The sequence below is a fragment of the Crotalus tigris genome, unplaced genomic scaffold, assembly GCF_016545835.1.
Source record: "Crotalus tigris isolate CLP2741 ecotype Arizona unplaced genomic scaffold, ASM1654583v1 scf7180000018751.488573, whole genome shotgun sequence".
Classification (NCBI taxonomy): domain Eukaryota; kingdom Metazoa; phylum Chordata; class Lepidosauria; order Squamata; family Viperidae; genus Crotalus; species Crotalus tigris.
Genome location: NW_024097183.1, coordinates 46,217 through 69,324, shown reverse-complemented (window position 1 = coordinate 69,324; position 23,108 = coordinate 46,217).

The window sequence follows — 23,108 nt, the reverse complement described above, 5'->3', positions numbered from 1 at the left end:
TTGCTTGTCAGAAGATCGCAAAAGGGGATCACGTGACACTGCAACCTGTCATAATTATGAGTCAGTGGCCAAGTGTCTGAATCGTGGATCACATGACCCTGGGGATGCTGCAGCAATCCTAACTGTGAAAAATGGTTTATTATTATTATTGTTGCCGTTGTTATTTTTCAGTGCCATTGTAACTTTGAACATTTACCAAACGAATGATTGTAAATTGAGGACTACCTGTACTGTACATATTAGTAGAGTAGTTTCCAAGTATGGGATTGTTATGTCCCGAGCCTTTGCAAACGGCTCGGGCGTTTGCAGGCAGTCCCGGCAGGTGCAAAGCTGCCCGGGACCAGACAGGCTGTCGCCAGCGCCGTGCGCATGCGCGGGTGCTGGCGCGGGAAAAGTAACCCATTTTACCCGGGAGTTGCCTATATAAGAGGCTGCGAGGCGTTTGGGCGAGGCTGAAGCCATCTTCTTGTAAGCTGAACGCTGAATAAAAGAAACTGAGAACTCCAGCTGCTTCTCGTGTCTGTTTTCCCGCCAAGGACGCAACACTGGCGACGAAGGTGGGATACCTTGCACTACCTGGAAAGGAAGAAGTGTAAGCTTACCCAAGGAGTCCTGAGCGGCGGAAGAGGAACGGCGTCGACTCGGCAGCTACCCGCCAATCCGGTGCGCATTCGGGGGTAGGCTGGCTGATAGACCCGTCTCCTGAAGATCCGAAGATGGCGAAAATCGGAAGGCTTTCGGAATTCGACGTCTCACATCCAGAGCGGTGGGAGTCCTACGTATCCAGAATGGAGAACTACTTCAAGGCAAACCAAGTGAGGGAAGATAGCTTGAAGGCCGCCACCCTGCTTTGCGTTTGCGGCCAAGACGCCTTCGAAATCGCAGAAAATCTTGCAGCACCTGTTCCAGTAGAGTCTGTAAGCTACGCAGACCTGAAGAAGCTGCTGAAAGAGCACTTCCACCCCAAGGTGTCCGTTATCTCATGGCGCCACACCTTCGAGCAGAGGGATCAACGGTCCGGTGAAACAGCCAAGGAATACATCGCCGCGCTACGGAAGGCCGCCAAGCCCTGCGAGTTCAAGGACCTCGAGGAACGACTGAGGGACCGATTCGTGTGCGGGCTAAGGCATCGAGAGCTACAACAGAGACTTTTTGCCAAGGAAGAATTATCCTTCCAAGACGCCTTAAGGGAAGTCACCGCAGAAGAAGCAGCAGGCAGCGCCATCAAAAACATGCGGCCGATCAGAAACAGTGCAGAGGGTGCGTCCGTGCACCAGGAAGACGTCCGACGAAACTCCGAGGAGGATCCGGACGAGGAAGTCGACCGTCTACACCCCGCGAAGGAAGAGAACCAGAAGGGAAGCTCTTCGGCTCTGCTCAAGTGCATCGGCTGTGGAGGTCGCCACAGGAGAACCGACTGCAAGTTCCGCTCCGCTACCTGCCGGGCATGCGGCAAACAAGGGCATATTGCAGCTGTGTGTCTGAGCCGACGAAAGGCACAACCCCAAGAAGAACGCCTGAAGGTACCAGATTCCCCAGCCAGAATAGGGTAGGTTTTTGCGCTTCGCGAAGAAGCATCTGTAGAACAGGCACACACAAGCCCATGAAGAAAAAGCTGTCACTCAACGTGAAGCTACAAGGGGTTCCATTATCTATGGAACTAGACACAGGGTCTGCCCTGTCCATCATTTCATTGCATACATTTAGGAAGATTTGTTCCAGTAGTGGGTCTAAGGCCAAGTTAAGGCCTTCTGATATTGTATTAACAGATTTTCAGAACTCAAGAGTGTGTGTTAAGGGGGAGGCCACCCTTAACGTGCAATACAAGAGTTTTGAAGGTCCACTAGACTTATTAGTAGTAGGGGGTGAACGAACGAGTCTCATAGGACTCGATTGGTTTGAGGCCCTGGGGATACACGTCACAGGACTCAACAGCTTACAAACACTCGACCTACAGGAAGTCTGCAAAGAATTTGCAGATGTTTTCAGCCCCCAGCTGGGCACATTCAAAGGACCACCTGTGTCCTTAAAGCTAGACCCCACTGTCACTCCCATTAGGATTAAAGCAAGAAGGGTCCCTTTTGCTTTAAAAAGTAAGATTGACACTGAACTAGACAAACTAATCCAACAGGGAATCCTAGAACCTGTTGATTCCAGCCCGTGGGAGACCCCCATTGTCACGCCTCTAAAGGCAAATGGGGACATTCGCATTTGTGCTGATTACAAATGCACACTCAATAAGGCATTGCAGCAACATGCCTATCCTGTTCCTGTGGTCAGTCACATCCTGGCCTCTCTCAAGGGGGGGCGTGTTTTTGCAAAGCTTGACCTAGCTCAAGCATATCAACAGCTGCCTGTTGATGATGATGCTGCCATAGCTCAGACCATTGTGACCCACAGGGGAGCCTTTAAAGTAAAAAGGCTACAGTTTGGAGTAAATGTCGCTCCTGGGATTTTCCAAAGCGTAATGGAAAACACACTACGAGGTATACCAGGGGTCTGCCCCTACTTTGACGATGTCTTGATTGCAGGAGACTCCACACACATTCTAGCTGAAAGACTTAGGGCTGTCCTGTTAAGATTCAGGGAATCAGGCCTCAAGCTCAGAAAAGACAAATGCAAGATCGGGGTGCCTTCTACTGAATTTCTGGGATTCAAAATTGATGCTGCTGGGATTCATCCTGCTGAATCCAAACTAACTGCTATTTTACAAGCACCCAGGCCAAAGTCTAAGGCCGAACTTCAGGCCTTCCTAGGCCTCCTGAATTTCTACAATTCTTTTCTTCCACATAAAGCTAGTGTAGCTGAGCCTCTTCACAGGCTACTAGACAAACAAGCTGTGTGGCTGTGGTCACAAGCACATGAGGCTTGCTTTAAAGAAGTCAAGGCCTTGCTCACTTCTAACAGTGTTCTTGCACATTTCAACGAGTCTCTTCCTGTGTGCATCGCTTGTGATGCATCCCCCTACGGGGTTGGAGCTGTCCTGAGTCACCTCAGGTCTGATGGAACTCAGGTTCCTATTGCATACTACTCCAGAACATTGTCTTCTGCCGAGCGCAACTACGCTCAGATAGACAGGGAGGCTCTGGCTGTTGTTGCTGGAATTAAAAAATTCCACGATTTTCTATATGGCAGGCATTTCACGGTCTTCACTGACCATAAGCCTCTGCTGGGACTGTTTACCACACGTAAGCAGACTCCCCACATCATTTCCCCTAGAATGCTTAGGTGGTCTATTTTCTTGTCTGCATATGATTTTTCATTACTCCACAAGCCTGGGAAAGAAATGGGCCATGCTGATGGCCTCAGTAGGTTGCCTCTGCCAGTAGTAGAAGCTGACCCCGCGCCAGCTGTCAACATTCTATCAATCCAAGCCTTGCCCGAGCTCCCTCTTAGTGCCAGGGATGTTACCGCTGAAACGGGTACAGATCACACACTTTCACGTGTCCGCTCCTGGGTCCTGTCCGGGTGGCCTGAGCACTGCCCTAGTCCTGAGTTTCAGAGTTTCTGGTCCAAAAGAAACGAACTGTCCCTTTCTCAGGGTTGTCTGCTTTGGGGAAACAGAGTTGTCATTCCCACCTCAATGAGGACTAGGGTCTTAGAATCCCTCCACGAGGGTCATCCTGGCATTGTCCGTATGAAGGCTCTTGCACGAAGCCACTTGTGGTGGCCTGCTTTAGATAAAGATATTGAGGCTAAGGTGCACGCATGCCACCTCTGCCAACGATCTCGCCCAGAGATGCCCCAAGCTCCTGTGCATAGATGGGAGGAAACACAGTCCCCATGGTCTAGGGTGCACATTGACTACGCTGGGCCCTTTCAGGGCCAGTTCTTCTTGGTCCTTGTTGACAGCCATTCAAAATGGCTTGAGGTTGTGCCTGTCTCATCCACCACCACTGCAAAGACTATTCAGGTACTGAGGGGATTTTTGCTGCACACGGGCTGCCAGATGTCATCGTGTCCGACAACGGCCCTCAATTCACCTCCTCCGAATTCCAAGCTTTCTTACAGGCAAACCTGATTCGTCATGCCACGTCTGCGCCTTTTCACCCGTCCACCAACGGTATGGCGGAACGCATGGTGCGCATCGCAAAGGACGCCTTGAAGAGACTCACCTACGGGGACTGGCATCACAGGTTGGCTGACTTTCTCCTTTCTTATCGCACCACACCGTCCACTTCTACAGGGAGAAGTCCAGCTGAACTTCGTTGGGGGCGCCAACTTACTACTAGACTTGATCGGTTGCATCCGGACAGACTGCCTTCATCTACCTCACATCCTAGGGCACCTAGACGACTACTTGTGGGTGCCCCGGTTTGGGCTCGCAATTACGGGCCTGGTCATACATGGGTCCCCGCTTCTGTGTCCAGGATCACAGGTCCTCTCTCCTACGAGGTTGCCCTGGACAACGGTCGTGTCCTACGTCGGCACATCGACCAACTTCGCTCTAGGCGAGACTTTTCTGCTGAGACTCCTGGGTCTTTTCCAGGGGGGGAGGGGGACCCTTTGGAGCAAAGGGAAGGGCAAGAGTTACTGCCCATCTCCACTGAGGGAGCCACAAACGGCCCGTCCCAAGATTCCGCAATTGCTCCGAAAAGGAAGTCATGGAGCTTACCCACACAACAGGCACTCACGCCTACTCCAGCCAGGGAGTCACCCCGGGGGCATACTCACGTTCCACACACGTCACACAGCACTCCAGTCACGGAGGATCCCCGGGGGCATCCCAACAAATCATTCCCCGCAAGAGAGCTGGCACACAATTCCCAAGGTTGGCCTGACCTTACCCCAAATCCTACAGGGGGTCAAACATACACAGAGCTAGTCGAGGAACCAAGTCCCGACTACAACAACCCTAGCACAAATCAGGGAACACCTGAGTTTTGGAAAGTACAGAAACCCACACGAGCCCGAGCACAGAATGGGGTTCAGGGAATGGACAGCCTCCTGACAGGTCTTGGACTGACCTAGGAGGTTCTACAGAGACGCCCAGCAGTGGCTATCACGTCAAGGGGCCCGAGGGTCTACAGCTAGGCAGGTCAACCAGGTCACAAAGCAACAGAAGCCCTGGCCTGACGAGCCCGGTGGGCAAGCAAGCAGGCCAGGCATCGGGGCACAGTCCTTGGAAGACACCAGGGCACAATAGAGAGAACAGGCTCACGCCTCCCTCCAGTCAGGGGACTTATGCCAGTAACCCAGAGCTAAGAAGGTCACAGAGAGCAAAGAAATCTCCTAAGTACCTAGAAGACTACATAACATTGCTGGCAAGGCAAAGGCCAGTAAACAGTGGGAGCACTGGGGAGCAAAATGTCATATAAAATAAATGTTGTATGTTGGTAGTAGTTTTAGCCCGGGGGAAAGGGGTGTTATGTCCCGAGCCTTTGCAAACGGCTCGGGCGTTTGCAGGCAGTCCCGGGCAGGTGCAAAGCTGCCCGGGACCAGACAGGCTGTCGCCAGCGCCGTGCGCATGCGCGGGTGCTGGCGCGGGAAAAGTAACCCTTTTACCCGGGAGTTGCCTATATAAGAGGCTGCGAGGCGTTTGGGCGAGGCTGAAGCCATCTTCCTGTAAGCTGAACGCTGAATAAAAGAAACTGAGAACTCCAGCTGCTTCTCGTGTCTGTTTTCCCGCCAAGGACGCAACAGGGATGTTATATAAATATGTATATATTTTCTAATCCAAAGGCTAGAAATGCCAAACCAGGTGGCGATGGGCAGAAATTGTATTTTATCTTTTGTGAAATGCACAGCTTTGTTGATCCAGGCACACTCACACCTGATGCTCCTATATAGGGACTCTTTCGGAATTGCCTATGTGACATGTGATGATGTCACTTTGTTGCACAGTTACTAGGAAACATTGGAGAAGGGAAGAGACTACTTAGTCACCTCTTTTTTTAATTGTTGTTCTCAAAAGTGACAACAATGTCCCAGCAACTCAACAGTGTCTTTTGGAGGGCAGAGGTGGGGAAAGCAAAGTGTCAGGGCTACTATTAGACATTTTTTGGCATATGGCTTCAATTTCTCTCACAGCAGATTTCTTGAGAGACAATTATCTCACAAATCTGTGAACTTCATAGTAGAAGTCTTTTATATCACCGCAATGTAAAAAAGATGTTGAGACTCTAGAAAGAGTACAGAGAAGAGCAACAAAGATGATTGGGGGACTGGAGGCTAAGACATATAAGGAATGGCTGCTGGAACTGGGTATGTCTAGTTCAGGGGTAGGCAACCTTGGCTCTTTTATGACCCAGAATTCCTGAGTCAGCATGGCTGGTTCAGGAATTCTGGGTATTGAAGTCCACAAGTCATAAAAGAGCCAAGGTTGCCTATCCTTGGTCTAGTTTAATGAAGAGAAGGACGAGGGGGGGACATGATAGCAGTCTTCCAATATCTCAGGGGCTGCCCTAAAAAATAAGAGGGAGTCAAGCTATTCTCCTGAAGGCGGGACAAGAAGCAATGGATGGAAACTGATCAAAGACAGAAGAACCTAGAACTAAGGAGAAACTTCCTGACAGTTAGAACAATTCACCAGTGGAACAACCTGCCTCCAGAAGCGGTGAATGCTCCAACATTGGAAGTTTTTAAGAAGAAACTGGACAGCCATTTGTCCAAAATGGTTTAGGGTTTCCTACCTGAGCAAGGGGTGGACTAGATGACCTCCAAGGTCCCTTCCAACTTTACTACTACTACTACTACTACTATATATTTTTTAATTATTTATGTATTTATTTATTTTCCATCTTTATTCTTTTTTACAAATAACTCAAGGCAGAGAACTTATCCAGAGAAAACCATCCTCCTCCTATTTTGACCACCATCACAAGGGTGGGTTGAGCCCAAGATCACCCAGCTGGTTTTTATGACTAAGATTGGACTTGAACCCACAATCTTCCCATTTTTTAGCCTGGTGTCTTAACCACTAGACCAGACTGGCTCTTTAGCAATCACCAATCGTATCTTGTGGGGAGGAGATACCAAGTACAGGCTGCAACAGAGGATAGCATGGATCCCACCAAATCTTATATAAGTGGTCCTCAACTTACAACTAGTTGCTTAGCAACCACTTGAAGATACAACAGACCTCCTTCGGTGTACCAGCCTGGGTCTGAACATCCAATGGCTGGTCCCTTGTGTGGTCATGTGACCGCATGTCGGGACCTAAGCAACCATCCCACATTTATGGCTGTTTGTAGTGTCCTGTAGTCAAGTAACCATGTTTTATGACAGTTTTGCCCAAAAGCAGCGTTTAGCAAATCATTGGTTCTCTTACCAATGACAATATTCCCTTAACAACTGCCGTCCTAAAATCAAGTCAATCACCTGGATGGCTGGGTAGGTTGCAAATGGTGATCACATGTCCCTGGAAGGCTGCAGCCATCCTAAATGCATGCCAGTTGCTAAGCACCCAAATTCTGAGATCTGGTCATAAGTTACTTTTTTCAGTTCTGTTGTAACTATGAATGGTCACTAAAACAAATACTTGTAAGTCGAGGACTATCTGTATTCATTCTTTCCTATTCGTTCTCAGAAATAGGAAAAGGTAATGGGCTATTGTCAGACCTGTCCCAGCCAGGCCCTCAGGAAAGTAGCACTCTTGACTCCATTGAGTTGAATCCAAAGAACTTTTACTGAGAGAAACTGGATGCAGTAAAGGCAGGCAGAATCTGAAGGTCCTGTGCAAAGCATAAAGCGATTCTTTCAGTTTCCCAAAAAGATGTTTTGAGAACGCTGAGGTGCTAGGCAGGTAACAGTTCACACTCAGGGTGCGACGGCCTTGGAACCTGGCCAAAACCAGCTGGGAAGGAGTTCGTCCCATCTCCGAAGACAGTCCCTGTCCCTAATTCCCAAGCGAACAGCAGAAGTCAACAAATCCCAAACACACCATTCCCCTCCCCCTCAGCACAATGGCAGGACACCAGAATACGAATGGTGGACCTGACAGCTATCTTCTTCCATACTTCCTCTTTTGATAGGCTATCAATTGCCAAATGTTAACCTTTTCCTTCTTTTATCTTCATACTAGAATTTGCTCTCAAGAACAGAATGGGGCAACTGGTCACGACCAACTTATTGTGAGACAACTAACCGCAGAACAATTCAACAAATACAAAAGTTAAATTAATTTCAACAGAATGGTGGCCAATAATAGTTAAAGTCAGTCTAGAAATACAAGAGTTACAATCATTTCAACGAAAACATGGTCCCCAGTAATAAAAGTAACTGAAGGAAATGATTAATATGGGTAGTCCTCGACCTACGAACTCAATTGAGCCCAAAATTTCTGTTGCTAAGTGAGACATTTGTTAAGTGAGTTTTTCCCCATTTTATGACCATTCTTGCCACATTTGTTAAGTGAATCACTGCAGTTGTTAAGTTAGCAACACGATTGTTAAGTGAACAATGGCTTTCCCCATTGACTTTGCCTGTTGGAAGGTCGCAAAAAGTGATCACATGGACACTGTAATTGTCATAAATGTGAGTCAATTGCCAAACCTCTGAATTTTGATCACATGAACATGGGGATGTTTCAACGGTCGTGTGAAAAACGGTCATGTTTCCAGTGCCGTTCTAATTTTGAACACTAAATGAACTTGTCAACTCTGCTAACATCGGATGTTTTTTGCTTTGACAACAACTAGAGATGCAGCCATTTTATTCTTATGTTTTACTTTTAGAGTTAGATGATACTGGGGGGGGGGGAGGAATGTGCATGAGAGTTTAGATAGACATAATAATACTGGACTTAGTGTGTGAACTAAGGTTAATGAAATAAGAGATGATAAGAATTGGCGGGCTGGAGGACAGGAGGGAAAGCCTGCATTTCAAACTAATTGGAGAATGTGATTTATGACTGTTAATTGGAGGAGGGAATTGTGCTTTGATACTATGTGCTCAGGGGAGGGGAATCCAGTTTTTGGCTTCGACTGTGTTAGTGCCGATGCTATGTTTCTCAAATAAAGATTCTTTAAGGTAAACAATGCCTCGAGGTTCTTTGCAGAGTTTCATCTGTCAGAACTGTTGTAAGTCGAGGACTACCTGTACAGTGTTGAATTGTCCCGTGGCAAGTTGTCCCGTGAAAAGTTGGATGTGGAGAGTTGTCCCCCAGCAAGATGGCCATGGAGAGTTGGGTGTGGAGAGTAGGCCATGGCGAATTGTCCTAGACCTCTCAAGCAGGTGAAAGGGACAGAGAAAACTGTGGTTTCATGGGAGAAAGATCTGTGAGTTGGCAGTTTGCAAAGAGCTCTAACTTTTCGCTACATTGGAGAGTCTGTGCCCAGCTCTTAACATCCCTTCCATCTGCATATAATCTCCAGATGTCTTAAAAAGCCATTTTCCTTGCTGCCATGTGTGAAGCAAAAGGTTTTGTTCCCCTGCCTGCTTCTGCTTTCCTAGTAAAGGCATTGCTAGAGTCTAAATTAGAAACACAGCTTGCCAGAATGTTTGACAACACCAAGTATGGTTGGCAGCATGCCAGATTCCATCTTTCTTTCTTTTCTTTTTTATTCCTAAGGGGGGGGGGGGAATATTCTATCCAAGCTGATATCAGGATCAATTTGCATGCCACAGCTATCACACAAAGAAAATGGGGAGGAGAAGCATCTATGGGAAGACCGGAATAAATGACCCAAGAGGAGAAGATGCTACACAACATTTTTAAACACGTTTGATTTTGATTCTTGCATTTAGAGCAGTGGTTCTCAACCTGTGGGTCGGGACCCCATTTGGGGTCGAACGACCATTTCATGGAGGTCGCCAAACAACGCAGTCCGCCATTTTTTTCCCCTTTTCCTTAGCTGTGCTACTCCCTTTTATTCTATTGGCTTTTGAAAGCCAATAGAATAGACTCTCTTGAATAGAGTCTAATTCTATTGGCTTTCAAAAGCCAATAGGAATTGTCCAGGCTGTCTCTGCCCTGCTGAGCCCACCAAAAGTCCCATTCTGCAAACGGTGCTGCATCAGTTGAGTAGTCCTCGACTTATGACTGGTTGAGTAGTCCTCGACTTATGACCAGTTGGGGGTCGCGGCATTAAAAAGGTTGAGAACCACTGATTTAGACCTATGGTGGGCACAGTGGTTAGAATGCAGTATTGCAGGCTAATTCTGCCGACTGCCAGCAGTTTGATTTTTACCGGCTCAAGGTTGACTCAGCCTTCCATCCATCCGAGGTCGGTAAAATGAGGATCCAGATTGTTGGGGCCAATAAGCTGACTCTGTAAACCGCTTAGAGAGGGATGTAAAGCACTGTGAAGTGGTATATAAATCTGCTATTGCTATTGCTGTTTTCTAAGCATCACGACTAAGGGTCAAAGGTAGCTGTGAAGAAAATTGGGAGTCAGGCCAGAGGGAAACAAATTGCAGACCAGGGATGTTGAAAAAGTTGTGATGGTGGCTGTGCTTCCACCACTAATATATTTTCCTTTTATTTTATTTAGATTCTAGATTTTCTTTTTTAATAAGTAAGATTCATTCTTCATCCTATTTTCTCCACAGAAACAACCCTGCAAGTTGGCTTGGGCTGACAGAGAATGATTGACTCAAAATTCCTCAGCCAACTTTCAGGCTTTAGATGAGACTAAAACTCACCGTTTTGTAGTAATTGGCTCAAAGTCACCTACTTGGCTTTTGTGCCTAAGGCAGGACTAGAACTCACAGTCTCCTGGTGATTGGCTCAAAGTCACCCAGCTGTCTTTCATGCCTAAGGCAAGACCAGAACTCTCAGTCTCCTGGTTTTCTACCTTATTGATTTAATACTAGACCCATGCGCGCAACCAACATAAAAGAGGGCAGGGCTTTAAAAATATGAATCTGGATGCGATTTGGATTTTTTGATCCCCTACCAAAAAAAAAAAAAAAAATAGCATGATGAAAGGAGCTACAATACACTGCTTTCATTTCAGATCCTTTTTGAGATTCTGTTTCCTCCATAAGCAGCTTCTGGAGAAAATTCCATATTTATTACATTTTTATTTATACGGTTACATTTCTCACCGCCTTCTATATTTTATAATTTTATTACATTTTTTATATAGTATTACATTTTTCACGGCATTATATATTTTATAATTTTATTGCATTTTTATTTATATTGTATTACATTTTTTATTTGTACTTCACTACATTTTTATTCCATTAAATGGAACTTTAAAAATCCATTTTTATTACAAAATTACTTAAACGTTGCTAGAAGAGCAGGGATGGAAGATCACACTAAGGTTAACTTTTCCACAGGGCTTTAATAAAGAAGAGCATGGAAAGAGGCATTTTATCAATTTTCCTCTAAAAGAGGCTATAAATTCACAGGTGGCACAAGTTGTGTTCAACCAGGTGAAAACAGTCAACCAAATATTGCAGATAATGGAATTGTATTTACAGGTAATCCTCGACTTACATTCTTTTATTGACCATTTGAAGTTACAACAGCATCAAACAAAAGTGACTTATGACCTTTTTTCACATTTACAACCACTGTAGCGTCCCGGTGGTCACATGATCAAAATTCGGACGCTTGGTAACTGGCTTGTACTTATGACGGTTGCAGTGTCCTGGGATCATATGATCACTTTTTGTGACCTTCTGACAAGCAAAGTCAATAGAGAAGGCAGAGTCACTTAACAACCATGATACTAACTTAACAACTGCAGTCATTCGGTTAACAAGTGTGGCAAGAAAGTTCGTAAAATGGGGCAAAGCTCCCTTAACAACAGTCCTGCTTAGTAACAGAAATTTTGGGCTCAGTTGTGGTTATTCATCAAGGACAAGCAGTACTAGTGGAATAAAATAGTCAATATATAAATTGACTGCAAAGCATCCTGCTTTATTGTTGTTCTTCGGTTGTTCTTTTCAGATAGATTTTTCAAGGTTTACGTCCTTTTCATAACACATTTTGCTTTTTTATGAATTTGATTTTCATGCATTTTACACATTAACCTTAACTGATGCAAATTGGTATATACCTTTTGATGGTACACAATGATGACCTTGGTGAGGACTGCAGTAGGGGAAATAGTTGTATATTTTTAACATTTAATTCCATCCATTTTTACAAACTAAAACAAAAATTATCTCTATATATTGTACAATCAATGAACGTAGTTGTTAGCAGTTTTCCTTCCATATGGAATTTGACATTGTACTTCCCCCACTGTAAACAGAGAAGCTATCCTGAAAATACTTTTAAAGATGCAACTATAGCAACAAGGCAGACCTGCAAGATGAAAGGTTGAAGGCCTCAAACTCTTTTCCCAGAATTCATTTGGTCTGTACATACATTCTATCAGTGTTTCTCATGCTTGACAACTTTAAGATGCATGGACCTTAACTCCCAGAATTCCGCAGCCAGCCAGCTGGCATTCTGCAAGTTGAAGTTCACAGATCTTAAAATTGCCAAGGTTGAGAAACACTACTAGTTCCATCTACTACTTGATGTAGAAGCTTGATATAGTAGTAGTAGTAGTAGTAGTAGTAGTAGTAGTAGTAGTAGTGTCATGGTTCTGACAGATGAAACTCTTCAAAGAACTTTGAGGCATTGTTTACTTTACAGAATCTTTATTCAAGTAGCATAGCATTGGCACCTACATAGGCAAAGCCAAAATCTCAATTCTCCTCTCCTGAGCACATGGTATCAAAGCACAATTCCCTCCTCTAATTAACAGTCATAAATCACATTCTCCAATTAGTTTGAAACGCAGGCCTTCCCTCCAGTTCTTCACTCGTCATTTCTTATCAACTCTTATTTCAAAAAACATTGGTTCTCACCCTAGTTACAATATTGTTATGTCTAACTAAACTCCCATGCACATTCCTCCTCCTCCCTCCCCAGTATCATCTAATTCCAACTCTAATTCTAAGAGTAAAACATAAGGAAAATGGCTGCATCTCCATATGTCATCAAAGCAAGAAATATCCAATGTTAGCGGCGTTGACAGTAGTAGTTGTAGTAATGTTGGAAGGGACCTTGGAGGCCTTCTAGTCCAACCCCCCCGCTTAGGCACGAAACCCCATACCATTTCAGACAAATGGTTGTCCAATCTCTTCTTAAAAACCTAGAGTGTTGGAGCATTCACCACTTCTGGAGGCAAGTCGTTCCACTGATTAAATGTTTTAACTGTCAGGAAAATTCCTCCTTAGTTCTAGGTTGCTTCTTTCCTTGATCAGTTCCCATCCACTGCTTTTTGTCCTGCCTTCAGGGAGTTTGGAGAAGAGCTTGACTCCCTCTTCTTTGGGGCAGCCCCTGAGATATTGGAAGACTGCTATCATTCCCCCCTCGTCCTTCTCTTCATTAAACTAAACATACCCAATTCCAGCAACCGTTCCTTACATGTTTGGGGCCACCACACTTTCTTCAGCTGACAGTATTTCCATCTTCTCTCTGACCCCAATCCCGAGAGACACAAAACCAAGCAGCTTTACTTGCATGTAAAAAAAGGGGGGGAAAAGGAGATAAAAATGAAAGGAATTCTATAGTTCCACTGTCCTGCTCTGTAGCTTTAGATATATGAATAAGGAAACCTACCTCCCACCCTTTAGGAGATAGATGGATTTCATAAGACATAAATAGAATCATCGGCTACTATAAAAAGAAGGAAAATGTAAAAAAAAAATTAGACAGTGCAAAGAGATTTAAAAGGTAGAGCTGTTAAACCCACAGATCGCATCTTAAAAGGCTCTCCCTTAGAAAAAAGTATAATGGATAATTTCAGTCATGGTTTGCCCTGGATTTGAAGGAACTCAGCTGTAGGGGGTCCAAATTGGCCGAACACTCTCAATTTACTGAAGATATCCAAGACCTAACATTAGACTTTAAACACTTGGAATCAGGCATTAACACATAATCCCTAGCTAGAGTTGCTACCTCTTTAAGAGGACCCAATGACTAAAGCTAAAGTCCTCTGCTTGCTTCCTGGTAAGCATTTCCAACTTTCTGTAAATTTTTACAAGGAGTCACTTAGTACCTTTCCCAGCCAGCATATTTTATTAAAAGGCCTGAACTTTCATCAGCTGCAGCTCACAAAAGCTTATGGCTTTTAATAAAATGTCCTAGTTAGAAACGGTGCTAGCAGATTCCTTCTGCCTTTTTGCTACCGTGGACTCACCGGGCTCTCCTCCGAGAGTGTAGATGCTGAGATTTTTGTTTATCAAAGACTTAGACCAGTGGTTCTCAACCTGTGGGTCGGGACCCCATTTGGGGTCGAACGACCATTTCACCGTGGTCGCCAAAGAAGGCTGTCCACCATTTTCCCCCCTTTTCTTTGGCCACAGGCCTGGCACCCGGTGATATATAAGTGGTTGGGGGGTCACCACAACATGGGGAACTATATTATGGGGTCACAGCATTAGAAAGGTTGAGAACCACTGACTTAGACAATGGTTCCTTTTCTCCTGTTGTTTGCTCAAACCTTTTTTTCTCTCTAGCAGAAATAGGGAGATCTCAGTCTGATCTCCCTGCCTGAGTTAGACAGAGCCTTATACCCTTCTTTCTTTCCTTCCTTCCTTCCTTCCTTCCTTCCTTCCTTCCTTCCTTCCTTCCTTCCTTCCTTCCTTCCTTCCTTCCTTCTCCCTTTCCCTCCCTCCTTCTCCCTTTCCCCTCCCTCCCTCCCTCCATCCCTCCGTCCCTCCATCCCTCCCTCCTTATTCTTTTCCCTCCCCCTCTCCCCTCCCTCCCTTCCTTCCTTCTCCCTTTCCCTCTCTCCTTCTCCCTTTCCTTCCCTCCCTTTCCCCTCCCTCCCTCCCCTCCGTCCCTCCATCCCTCCCTCCTTATCCTTTTCCCTCCCCCTCTCCCCTTCGTCCCTCCCTCCCTCCCTCCCTCCCTTCCTTCCACTCTTCCTTCTACCCTTCCTTCCTCCCTCTTCCCTTTCCCTCCCTCTCCTTCCCCCCTTCCTTCCTCCATCCTTCCATCCCTCCCTCCTTCTCCCTTTTCCTCCCTCTGCTTCTCCTTCCTTCCTCCCTCCCTCCCTCCGCCCTTTCCCTTCCTCCCCTTTCCGCTTCCATCCTTCCTTTCTTTCTCCATTCCTCTGTCCCTCCATTCCTCCCTCCTTCTCCCTTTCCCTCTCTCCGCTTCCCCTTCCTTCCTTCCTTCCTTCCTTCCTTCCTTCCTTCCTTCCTTCCTTCCTTCCTTCCTTCTTTCCTCCCTCCCTTCCTTCCTTCCTTCCTTCCTTCTCCCTTTCCCTCTCTCCTTCTTCCTTTCCCTCCATCCCTTTCCCCTCCCTCCCTCCCTCTGTCCCTCCATCCCTCCCTCCTTATCCTTTTCCCTCCCCCTCTCCTTCCTCCCTCCCTCCCTTCCTTCCTTCCTTCCACCCTTCCTTCTACCCTTCCTTCCTCCCTCCTCCCTTTCCCTCCCTCTCCTTCCCCCCTTCCTTCCTCCATCCTTCCATCCCTCCCTCCTTCTCCTTTTTCCTCCCTCTGCTTCCCCTTCCTTCCTCCCTCTCTCCCTCCCTCCGCCCTTTCCCTTTCTTCCCTTCCCCTTCCATCCTTCCTTTCTTTCTCCATTCCTCCGTCCTTCCATCCCTCCCTCCTTCTCCCTTTCCCTCCCTCCGCTTCCCCTTCCTTCCTTATTCCTTCCTTCCTTCCTTCCTTCCTTTTTTCCTCCCTCCCTCCCTCTCTTCCCAGGTAGACTGGGAATATGAACATTGGGCTCAGGCCTTACTCATTTGAGCACTATCCTTCCCTTAACCTATACAATTTTTGTATGAAACTTTTCCAAGTATACATTCTTGGAATGCAATTTTGCCACATATAAATATTTGGGCACCTGTCTGAATGGTGCAGGAGGGGCTTCTTTTCTGTGCTGTTCTGGTTGTTAACTTCTTTTAGGCTCACTGCATTCTAGGGCAGGATTCTTACCGTTCACTACTTTCAGCTAAAGTCTCTGGAGAAATGCCACTCAGGATTGCGGCAATCATACCTCACCCAGGAACGTTACACGTGTTCAAAAGGGTGAGAAAGTAAAGCTGAAAAATACATGCTTTTCAAGATTAAAAAAAAAAATAAAACAAAACCTTCAAAAGTTGAGGAGGATGAGGCCTCCATACGCCAGCTCACAACATAGCCAAACGTATATTTATACTTAATTTGCTTCAAAGTGTAGCACTGCTCAAATTAAAAGGTGCATTTTATGCTTCAACATTTTATGGCAGAAATTCTCCAAAGATGTGTTACCATGATGCCATATTGTGAAGAATTCATTTTAAAAAGATCAAGAAGGGCCCAGGTTTCTTTTTGCAGCCTCATTTTGCTTTTGATTTAGTCTCTTTCAAACTTCCTCCATTCACCCATAAAATCTTTGCCTGCAAATGAACACAAGATGTCGTATAAAACTGTTTCCTTTGCATCGCGAATCTACATTCCCGACAACAGGAGATTTCAGTAGATCTAGGCCATTTCCCTACTGTTTTATTTTATTTTATTTTTAAATCAAACCTGGAGTGTTGTATGACATCGCAGTCTGGTAGGAAAGTGAACTGATCCCTGTTACGGAGGTCAGTAGGAAGCACTAAGGCTGTGAACTGTGTTGAGATGCAGATTCAGAGATATTGCGATGCATAAAAGGAGCGCTGTGTTCTTTAATCATCCCTTCTTATCATAAGGCAAGACGTAGCGTGGTATCGCCTACACTATCTTCACATGCAACCTCCTTTTTGGGAAACTGTTCTCTATCAAGAGTCCACCAAAGCAGCCTCACCAAAGTCTGATCTCCAGCCTCAGCCAGCATCCTAGATAAGGAAAAATGAACTCTTTGCTCAGCTTCTGACCCAGAACATGTTTTCAGCCTTTCCCATTTCACAGTCTGCACCACATCCTTAGCTGGAGGAAGTACAACCATCCATCTGATCAGAGAATCCATCTGTAATAGAGTTGTAACCTTTTGCTGAAAATGTTATGCTGGATTGCTCTGTAAGCTGGTATTTACCGATGCTCCCGGTATAAATATATTTATATATTTGCTCAATGTTTCAGACTTTCTGCTCAATATTTCACTTTCTGCTCAGTATTTCAGATCAGGAGCATCTGTAAATTAATATTTAGGTAGCAGTTACATTTTTGATGGTCATTCTGGAAGAGATTAAATGGACTTTTCACCACTGAATTGCTCTTGACCCCTAAATTCGTCTGCTGCAGCATCTGGTTCCCCAGGACAGTCAAGGGTGGTGTTAAAAGGGCATCCATTGGCTGGGTTCATACAGCATGCTAAGCTAAACTAGGGTTAAATGCCAATAGAAGAGAATAATTGTAGCTCAGGGTTGACCTGTGGGGTCCTTGGTGCTCTCTGAACTTGGTGGTTTTCTCCCAGACATTTCATTACCCAGCTAGTTAACATCATCAGTGCTAGAAGGGAGTGGGGTTTGTTGCCTGTTTATATACAAGTATCTTGCCCTGTTAGTGGTAGTGGGATGGAACTATCCAGGTGTGGAACTACCAAGCACATTCCCTCCCAACAATGTCAGGGCTAGCCATTTATATATATACTACTTTTTAGCACTGATGATGTTACTCACATGGGTAATCAAATGCCTGTAAGAAAACAGCCAAGCTCAGCAAGTATCAAGGACCCCAGAGTGGGTTTAAATAGTTTGCAGTTTCAGATACTGTGAGAATCCAGACATGTGTTTGTACATTTCCAAAGCATGAATCCATCTGAAGCAATGGCAAACAAATCAGGTTTTTATCAGGAATATTAAGAACAAGTTTGGAGGAAGGCTTACGATGCTAGACTTAGAAATTTGGAGACCAAAGAATCAACGCTATTAGATTTGCACCTCCAACAATGGGTTGATTTTCTTGGGGTTAGCACGCTGGGTGAGCTCAACTATTGTGGTGTGTTGTTCCAGGTTTAGCTTGTTGCGTGAACCAGTTGTTGAGAAAGCAAAAGATGTTTTCAACGGTTTTAGTCTCATACTACAAAATCAACAGTCTTGTGGCACCTTAAAAAAAGTAATGCTTTATTGTTTTAAGTTTTGTGGGTTACAGATGCTGGATTATACCCCTGAGAAAATATGATCTGTATATACAGCTGGTGAGCAAAACAAGAAAGGGTAGAAAAAGGAGGGTAATGGGAAAGACAAGGAACATTAAGTATAAATAGTGACTTTTAACAAAATGGTATTTAGTTGTAACATGGTCTTGTATGAATCAGCTATGCACCATATATCAGCTGCATTATGCATTCTAAGCAATAGCTTGCTTAGCCACCATTGGTTAAGCTCATTTATTTTATTTCGTGTATGGCATCTACAGAGATCATGCAATCACTAATATACAACACTAATAAAACACATTATACATACAAACACAAATACAATAGACAAGATAAAATATTAAATTAGGGTAAAACCAAGATAAAATCACCATAATATGGCACCATAGAGTTGCAATAGGATAGATGGTATAGTTCAATATCTAAGCAAGTTAAATATCTAACTGCCCTGGTGTGGCCATGATAAGTTTATCCTAGGTGCCTTAAAATTTCCTGACAGGATATTCTGGAACTCTATGTGTTATCATTTGTTCTGGTGCATCATAGTCACACTGTGGGCTAAATTCAGTTAGAACATAGAATAATAGAATTGGAAGGGACTTTGAAGGTCTTCTAGTCAGTGGTGGGGTTCAAATATGTGAACAACCGGTTCTCTGTGTGGATGCAGCTTCTGGAAGTCCATTCTGGGCCTGGGCAACAAAAAATTAGCTACCGGTTCTGCCAAAGTGGGGCGAACTGGCTGAATCCCACCACTGCTTCTAGTCCAACCTCATGCTCAAGCAGGAGATTCTATACCAGGCATGTCAAACTGCCGGCCCGCAGGCCGGATGCGTCATTCCGAAACTGCACCCATCCCATTGCCGGCAATGGGGAAAAAGTCGCAATACGTCATGCGACATCATGTGATGTCATGAGTTTGACATGCCTATTCTATACTATTTCAGATAAATGGGTGTCCAATTTCTTTTTGAATGCCTCCAGTGATGGAGCATCCACAACCTCTGAAGCCAAGCTGTTCCATTGGTTGATTGCTCTCACCATTAGGAAATATCTCCTCAATTCTAGATTGCTTCTCTCCTTGGTTAGTTTCCATCCATTGTTTCTTGTTCTTCCTTTTGGTGATTTGGAAAATAGGTTGACCCCCTCATCTTTGTTGGAACACCCCAAATAGTAGAACACTGTTATCATGTCTCCCCTAGTCCTTCTTTTCATTAGATTAGACAGACCCACTTCCTGCAACTATTTTTGTATGTTTTAGCCTCCAGACGCCTATTCATTTTTGTTACTCTTCTTTGCACTCTGGGAAGAGTACAAAGTGCTGTCGGCCATTCCCACTTAAAGAGTTTTGCTTAGTTCTGGCATAACCCATCCTGATTCTGTTCGTGGGACTCCATATTTTGGGGGGGGCACTGGGCTCCTGGAACTGATTTTGTTGGATCTATGTGATCTGTTTGGTTAACCTTAAGCTCACACATTCCATTAAGCAAGGGATCAACAAACTTTGATGGGCAGAGACCTTCCTTAGAAGTTTTTGGGTGGCTCAGTGTCCAAGGGATGTGTCACTTGCACATTATCACAACATAACTTGTCTCCTTGTGGAAGATTGTGGAGTCCATGTCTCACCTGAGAGTAGTGTTGTTTGATGGCATAGAGGGAACGGTCTCATGTTTTAAGTCTGATTGTGCCAATTTTAGGGTTCATATCACAATGTTCATAGGTTTCCCACTTCAAAATGGCAGAAAACTGTAGTGTCATTTTTCATCACTGTCAGCTGATGTTCTATAAACTAAGAGAAGCATTTATCATTAAGCAACAAATGATCGTGCATAATCCACAATGGTGTTTTCCACAATACACTAAGACAAGACCACACTAATCAAATGATAGTTAAAGTGATGTGTGAAATCATGTGTTGTTGGATAAGAAGCCACGTTCTCTTTAATCCATGAGAAACTGTATTGTATCTAATAAACATGTAACTTAATTGTTTCCCTATTAACTTGGCTGCTGTAATTCCTTTTAACAAGATCAGTGATAAGGAGTTTAGACAGCATGCTAAACCATGGTTTCTGTTAGGCCAGATTTTCCTGAATAAGTCACAACAATTCAATTCAAGGCCCTAAATCTTGTATTTGCAGGACTGTGTAAATTTCAGATTGGAGATTTAATTCAAAGGCAGTTCAAAAAAGGCACAAAATCAAATCAACTTTACAAATAGAATGAAAAAAATCCAGCTGAATCATTGACTGCTTGTGAAATCATTCAACAAATCAGATGCTAAACCTTTTTCTCTCCAGATCAATTCTGAACATGGAACAGATCTAACTTTCCAAACCAGATTGAAACACATGAATCAGAGCAATCCAACAGTCCACATTAGACTTGACTTGACTTGACTAGACTAGACTAGACTAGACTAGAATAGAATAGAATAGAATAGAACAGAACAGAACAGAACAGAACAGAACAGAACAGAATAGAATAGAATAGAATAGAAGCTGGAAAGGACCTTGGAGGTCTTCTAGTCCAGCCCTCTGCTCGAGCAGGAAAACCTATACCAGTGGTGGCGTACCTATGGCATGCGTGCCAGAGGCGGCACTCAGAGCCCTCTCTGTGGGCACACATGCCGTTGCCCCAGCCTTGCCTCCTCCTGTGACCCCCTTCTCACCGGCAACCCCCCTGGAGGAGAGTCGCCCCTGAGCATGGCCCTTGGCAGCGCAGCCAAGGACATGGCAGCCAGGCAACATAGACAAGACTCTGCACTCACACCCCATCGCATACAGTTGATGCTGCGGGGCGCGGGCAGAAGGCGTGGCCACAATGGTGCTGCTGGGCTGCCTGGGCGATCTGTGGCGGGCCCTGGAGGTGGTGAGTGGCCCTGCAGGCAGGCGGGGTGGGGGCGGGGCAGGGGGTGGAGTGGGGGCAGGGCCAGTTTTTGGGCACTCGGTCTCTAAAAGGTTCGTCATCACTGCCCTCTACCATCTCAGACAAGTGACTGTCCAGTCTCTTCTTAAAAACCTCCAGTGATGGAGTGCCCACGGTTTCTGGAGCCAAGCTGTTCTACTGGTTAATTGTCCTCACTCTTAGGAACTTTCTCTTTTATTCCAGGTTGCTTCTCTCTTTGATCAGTTTCCAACCATTGTTTCCTTTCTTGCCCTCTGATGCTCTGGAGAATAATTTGACCCCCATATTAAATCCATGACATGATTCGGATGATACTACCCCACCCAATTACCTTTATGGTTTCACAAAGTATAAAACCTACATTTATGCAACCCATTATGAAGTAAGCCATGGTTCAGTACAATAATTGAAATGAACAAAGTGACCTGCAGAGTTTAAATATGTTCCCATTATTCAAATTGCAGTAATTTACAACATTTTCACTGGAAACTGGCATTTAATTCCTGTTTCTGGAGAAAAACTGCCCCACGGTGAACAATGGGTTTACTTTACGACATTCATCACAAAAAAGGTCATAAAATCAGCTCCAGTCACAGGGTGACCCATTTTACAACCATCATGATTTATGATCATAAGGGCCAGGTTCCGTTATGGTCATAAATTGAGAATTATTTGTGTACAATACATATATACATACATGCATGCATACATACATACCAAAAGCTCAATCAGTTTGATATGAGACAGGTATAAAATTGGGAAAAATTGCCTTAACATGAATTATTGGAAGTCAGAGTTGGTCTCTTGAATAGAAGTAGTCTATCTTATTGTTTAAAATTATTGTTGTTATTTTATAAGCTAAACTTATTGGAAAGCTTACTTGTAGCTTTAATTTGTTATCCAACACTTCTTTTCCTGAACTCACAGAAGGGTAGCCAAAGGTTAACACTGCCATATATAACTTGCTTTACTATTTTATAGATATTAACCATATTTATAACTCCAATGCCCTGTAATGCTTAACGTGATTGATGTTTAGGACCTCCAACTAAAATCAGACTGTAACTGGTAATTCCAATATACAACTGTCACCATGGAATTCAAGGAATGAGTTTTCTTATTTATAGATTTCTGTGTTTATATATCAGTTTTACACCATGTAGAATTTTTTTTTTTAAGTAGACATTTGAAGTCTTTGAAGTGAGTTTGGGAAAGGATTTTGTGCTGAGAACTAACTCTGTCTGAAAATGATGACTCTCAAATTTCTCTTAAATGCCAAAAAATTTATGGGATATAACATTTTCTCGTTTGGGATAAGAAGGATGATGGGAAGAAGCAATCGGCAGGGCTGTAGTATATTTGCTAAGAATTGACTTTTGGAATTCCTAGAATTTGCATATTAAGACATATAATCTAGGATTGTACTGCTCTCAAGTATCAGCTATGGACATGATCCCTATCTTAAAATGCCAATTTAAAATGCAAGGGAATCCCTGGATATATGATCTTCTGGGAAAATCTCTTTTCTGCTTTGCAGAAGTTTATTAAAGTTTATTATGAAATAAAGGACAAATAGAAACAAAAGTCAAGGGGGGGAGGGAAGAGTGCAAAAAGTAAGGAAAAGGGGAAAAAAGATAGTGAATTCTGATCCTTTTCAGTGCAGCAGTGTACAAGAAAGGTAAACCAACCTTTGGTTTTATATTTCTAGTAATTATTTCTGACCATTTTTATAACAACAAAGTCAATCTAGTTGTCAAAACCTAAAATCAACCTTTCTTTCTTTCTTTCTTTCTTTCTTTCTTTCTTTCTTTCTTTCTTTCTTTCTTTCTTTCTTTCTTTCTTTCTTTCTTTCTTTCTTTTCCATTTTGAGCACAAAGTCCAGAAATGGTTTCCATGTGGAAACTGAAGAATGTAAATTCTTCTCTTTAATTAAGATGGTCCGTTTGCTATCTCCAGATTTTGCCATTTTCAAAAACCCTTTGAAGGAAAACCTGAGGAGAAAAGTGTTGTTGGAGGTGAGGCCTCCTGCAAACCTGACAGCCCACCTCAAAATGGAGCCCTCCTCTTGTTGTGAGGTGGCCACACTGGGATGGACAATATGGGTTCGGGGAACAGCCACCATTTTTTTTTATTCATTCATCCATCTATCCATCCATCCATCTATTTATTTATTTATTTATTTATTTATAACATTTCTAGAGCTTCCCGTCTCACCAAAAGGGACTCTGGGCAG